This window comes from Charadrius vociferus, unplaced genomic scaffold, assembly GCF_000708025.1.
Source record: "Charadrius vociferus isolate BGI_N301 unplaced genomic scaffold, ASM70802v2 scaffold527, whole genome shotgun sequence".
Lineage (NCBI taxonomy): Eukaryota > Metazoa > Chordata > Aves > Charadriiformes > Charadriidae > Charadrius > Charadrius vociferus.
Genome location: NW_009649428.1, coordinates 303422 through 309483, shown reverse-complemented (window position 1 = coordinate 309483; position 6062 = coordinate 303422).

The window sequence follows — 6062 nt, the reverse complement described above, 5'->3', positions numbered from 1 at the left end:
AGAGCTCCGAGAGGAGTTGAGTAGGTTTAGGAGTATAAGGGAGAGCGAGAGAGAGATACACTACTGGAATTGCACCCTATCTTCTGCAGGACAGGGCCAACAGGCAGACATGACCCACGATATGGAGAATTCCCTATCCTCTCTCTGCCTGACTGAATGAGGTAACTTAGAGGATAGGGGGCAATGGCAACGGGTTCCTGCCCAGCAGAGCAGGCATGTCTCCTCTGTGACTACCCCACCTTCCCATGTGCCCTTGCATAATAGCTACAAGGCTATGCAAGCAGAACCGAACGATAACAAAGATGATGGTTCATCTAGCTTGGAGGTGTTGCTGAGGTTAAGTTGGCCTATGCCCTGTCTGAAAAACGCTTCAAGAAAGAATAAAAGATGGATCATTGTCATAGGAGATTCCCTTCTGAAGGGAACAGAAGTCCCAATATGCAGACTGGACTCATTTCTTAGGGAAGTCTGCTGCCTCCTTAGGACTGGGTTAAAGATGTGAAGAGAAAGCCTCCTATGCTGATATGGCTCTCAGATTACTATCCATTATTGATTTTTCAGGTAGGCAGCAATGAAAATGCAATAAGAAGTTTGAGGGCAATCAAGAGAGACTTCAGGACCTGGGCACAACTGGTTAAGGGATCAGGAGCACAAGCAGTGTTCTCCTCTATCCTTCCAGTTGCAGAGAATGATGAGGGAAGAAAGAGGAAGAGCCAGCAGATCAATACCTGGCTCTGAGCCTGGTGTCACTGGCAGAATTTTGGGTTTTTAATCATGTTTACACAACACCAGGCTTGCTGGCAACAGATGGGGTACACCTGTCTCAAAGGGGAAAAAGAATCTCTGCACAGAAGTTAGTAGGGCTCACTGAAGGAGCTTTAAATTAGATTTGAAAGGAGAAAGAAAAAAAAAGCCTTGCTAGAGATAAGCTTGGGGGTGGCACACTAATGTTTGAGGGACAGTATCTTAGTGAGATCCTTTGGTCTGCCATCTCAGTGGAGCTAGGGGATGGAGATCCATGTGGCAGCAAAGACGCAAGGGTTATTGGTGTGTTAGAAACTATGGAATTGCCTGAGAATGGACACATAGGAATTAGGGCTTATCCCCAAAAAAATGGTGGCAGGATCAATAGCCCAACAGAAGTGCATCTACACCAATGCACATGGCATGGGCAACAAACAGGAAGAGATGGAAGCCATTGTGCAGCAGAAAAACTATGATATAGTTGCCACCACGGAAATATGGTGGGATGACTCACATAACGGCTGTGCTGTAATGAATGACTATAAACTCTTCAGAAGGGGTAGGCAAGAAAGGAGATGTAGTGGGGTGGCCCTGTATGTTAGAGAATTTTCATTGTCTAGAGCTTAACGATGGTGATGCCAGGGTTGAGTGTTTATGGGGAAGAACCAGGGGGAAGGCCAACAAGGCAGATATCATGGTGGGAGTCTGTTATAGACCACCTAACCAGGATCAAGATGCAGACAAAATTCTATAAGCATCTGGGATAAGTCTCGCGATCACTAGCCTTTGTGTTTGTGGGGCACGGATTTTGCAGTTTACCAGATGTCTGCTGGAAATAACAGTACAGCAGAGAGGAAACAGCTTAGGAGGTTCCTGGAGTATGTGTAAGATAACTTCATGGCACAGCTGGTGAGGGAGCCAAGTAGGGAAGGCGCCCTGCTGGACTCATTATTTGTGAACAGAGAAAGACTAGCGAGTGATGTGAAGGTTGGAGGCTGCCTTGGGCACAGAAACCACCAAATGAGTTTTCAATTCTTGGAGAATGAAGAAGCAGGGTCAGCAGAACTGCTACCTTGGACTTCTGGAGGGCAGACTTTGACCTGTTTAGGAGACTGGTTGGCAGAGTCCCTTGGGAGGCAGTCCTGAAGGGCAAAGGAGTCCTGGAAGGCTGGACATTCTTCAAGAATGAAATCTTAAATGCGCAGGAGCAAGCCATCCCTATACACCGAAAGACAAGCTGGTGGTGAAGAAGACCAGCCTGACTGAAGAGAGAGCTTTGGCTTGAACTCAGGAAGAAAAAGAGAGTTTATGACCTTTAGAAGAAGGGGCAGGCAACTCAGGAGCACTACAAGGATGTCATGAGGTAATGCAGGGAGAAAATCAGAAGGGTCAAGGCCCAACTAGGAATTAATTTGGCTATAAACAATAAACATTTTTCTATATGTAAAATAAAAAATGTTTCTATAAATGCATTAGGAACAAAAGGAGGCCTAAGAAGAATTTCCATTCTCTATTGGACGCAGGGGGAAATATAGTGACAAAGGATGAGGAAACGGCTGAGGTACTTAATGCCTTCTTTGACTCAGTCGTTAGTAGTAGGACCAGTTGTTCTCCTGGAACCCAGCCCCCTGAGCTTGAAGACAAGGACTAGGAACAGAATAAAGCTCCTATAATCCAAGGGGAAATGTTTAGCAGCCTGCTGCAGCGCTTAGACATACACAAGTCTATGGGGCCAGACGGGATCCACACAAGAGTACTGAGGGAGCTGGTGAAAGGGCTCACCAAGACACTTCCAATCGTTTATCAGCAGTCCTGGCTAACCAGGGAGGTCCCAGGTGACTGCAGGTTAGCAAATGTGACATCCATCTACAAGAAAGACCAGAGGAGGGTCCTGGAAACTACAAGCCTGTCAGTCTGACCTTGGTGCAAGGGAAGGTTATGGAGCAAAGCATCCTGAGTGCCATCACACGGCACATACAAGACAACCAGGTGATCAGGCCCAGTCAGCATAAGTTTATGAAAGTCAGATCCTGCTTGACAAACCTGATCTCCATCTATGAGAAACTGATATGCTTAGTGGATGAGAGAGAGCCTGTGGATGTTGTCTACCTAGACTTTAGTAAAGCCTTTAACACTGTTCCCCACAGCATTCTCCTGGAGAAACTGGCTGTTCATGGCTTAGATGGGCGTACTCTTCACTGGGTAACAAACTGGCTGGGTGGCCTGGCCCAAGGTGGTGGTGAAGTGAATTAAATCCAGTTGGCGGCCGGTGACAAGGGGTGTTCCCCAGGACTCAACAACCTGAACTCGATCTGAACAAGGGGATCGAGTGCGCCCTCAGTAAGTTTGCAGATGACACCAAGGTGGGCAGGAGTATTGATTGGCTTGAGGGTAGGAAGATTCTACAGAGGGATCTGGACAGGCTTGATCAATGGGCCAAGGCCAATGGTATGAGATTCAACAAGGCCTAGTGCTGGGTCCTGCACTTGGCTCACAACAACCCCATGCAGTGCTGTAGGCTCGGGGAAGAGTCGCTGGAAAGCTGCCTGGCAGAAAAGGACCTGGGGGTGTTGTTCAACAGCCAGCTGAATATGAGCTAGCAGTGTGTCCACATGGCCAAGAAGGCCAACAGCATCCTGGCCTGTTTCAGGAATATTGTGGCCAGCAGGAGTAGGGAAGTGATTGCCCTGCTGTACTCGGCACTGGTGAGGCCTCACCTTGAATACTGTCTTCATTTTTGGGCTCCTCACTACAAGAAAGACATTGCGGTACTGGAACATGTCCAGAGAAGGGCAAGGAAGCTGGTGAAGGGTCTGGAGCACAAGTCTTATGAGGAGCAGCCGAGGGAACTGGGGCTGTATGGTCTGGTGAAAAGGAGGCTGAGAGGAGACCTTATTGCTCTCTGCAACTGCCTGAAAGGAGGTTGTAGCGAGGTGGAGTTTAGTCTCTTCTACCAGGTAACAGGCAATAGGACAAGAGGAAATGGACTCAAGTTGCACCAGGGGAGGTTTAGATTGGATATTAGGAAAAATTTCTTCATCGAAAGGATTTTCAAGCATTGAAACAGGCTGCCTGGGGAAGTGACTGTGTCACCATCCCTGGAGGTATTTAAAAGACGAATAGATGTGGTGCTCAGTGGTTTAGTGGCAGACTTTGCAGTGCTAGGTTAACAGTCAGACTTGATGACCTTAAAGGTCCCTTCCAACCTAAATGATTCTGCAGTTCTCTTAATCCACTGCCCTGGCATGGTCCACCCATATTAAACCCCTTAAACCTCTTCTCGTGTTACCGAGTTAAATCTAATCTAATATCCATCGTGATGACTAGCAGCAAGCCCATGTGACAGCCACCCTGGCTCAGTACCTTACCTATCCCATCATGCTTTCTGTCTTACCTAGTCTATTCCATTCAAGCTATCCTAGTAAGGCAACCTGTTCAAGCCACCTTAATTTACTAATCCTGCCTGCACTGTCTGACTTTATACTGTGCCCCAGCATTCTCCATTCATGCTGATTTGATGCCTAAGACTGATTCAGTTACACTGCGATAATGATGAAGTCTATTCTGTTCATACCGACATAGTCCATTTTCCCTAGACTCACCCCCATTAACCCTCTATCCTGGCCAGGTTTAAGCTTAGCACAAGGAAGTTATTTGGATGGAACTCTGATTTTTAAAGATCAGCCAAATTTTCTTACCTTAATATTATGCGGGCTATTAAGGCAGCACGTTTGGTAGTCCTTTCTCATAGTTACCAACTCAGCTTTTCTCTGTGCATTGTGTGTTCAGTCCTGCCTCTGAGGGTGTTGGAGAACTTGTCTGCAGTCTCCAGAGGCATTAAGCAGGGAAGCTGCATGGAGTAAGCTGGCATGGATAAGAGATTTTTCCAACCCTCAGACATGATGTTGCAAGAGGCTGAGACTGTAGAACCTGTGGGGGTCTTTGTTCTTCACTGAAAAGTGGAAGTGAGACTCTTGCAGTGTCCTGACTCCCAAGGTATCGGGTTTCACATGTAAAACCGGTTTGGCAGTGGCACAGAGTATGGCTGAGAAGCCAGTAACAGAGGATTAAATCTTGCAGAGGGGAAAAGCTGCAAAAAGAATCTTGTGTCACTCCCCTCACCTAATTCAACACTATTATTTGATTGCACCATCCTGGTCTATGCTTTCTAAAGTGATTCAAATTGGTCAGTTCATACTAAGACTGACTCTAACTCTTATAACTCAACCTGTGGCCTGTTCCATTCACCTTGAATGATTTGATTACTTTGGCCTAACTATACTAACACAATTCACCAGAATGCTTCATCGTCCCTCACTTCCCCACTAATATTTTTCAGGCAGCTGTCAGTGTTATAAGTTAGTCTCACAAAGTGAGGCGAGGAGACAGAGCCAATTAAATTTGAAGGATTTATTAGCAAGCGGCAGCAAGCAAAACAGCGCTGGGCGGCCCGGGAGTCTCACTCCGCCGACGGCGCGCACTTAGGTTACAAAAGTCTTTGGTTTTATACTCTTCTACTTCTGGTGTAGGCGTTTCTCTTAGTGGTGTACTCTGCGTCTGCGCGGTTTGTTGCTAGGGGGTCGTCCTTTTTCTTCCTTTGCTTTTTGGTGGTCGCAGGGATGAAGGCTCCATGTCTTCCTGAGCCTCCCAAGTCTTATCACAATTTATGATGTTAGCAGGACTTGACTGAGCCTCCCCCTTTCCCTTCCTCCCAAGTCTTTTCACAATTTATGATGTTAGCATAACTCGACCTTGCAGCCTGGCCTTGTTTGCTTAGCAGATGTTGGCTATCTTGCCCCATCCTGCCAAGCAGCTGCCTTTCATGAAACACTGTAACAATGAGAGTTTTTAGGTTTGGTGAACAAACAATACTGAGCTTGTCACAATTTCCCCCCTTTTACTTTTTACCATTTTGTTCATCAAACCTTTTAAGCTCTTGTCTACTTAAAATAAAGGTCTCTTCTGTTTCTGGTATCTCTATGGGTTTGTTCTCGGCTTTTGTCACAAGCATTAAATGGGCTGCTTCTAATCTGCTTTTTACGATTGCAACTATTTTGTTGAATATACAGGGCCCGAAAGTCAAAACGAGAATTATTAACACTAGCAGACCAGCGAGTGTTGATACTAGAGTAGTTAGCCAGGGAGAGTGATTAAACTACGATTCATACCAGCTTTGTTGTGCTTCCCATTCTCTTTTTCTCCTTTTCTTTTTAATCCTTCTCGAAGTTTGGCCATTGTGTCTCTTACTATCCCAGTGTGATCTGCATATACACAACATTCTTCTTTAAGTGCTGCACACATTCCTCCTTGCTGTAAAA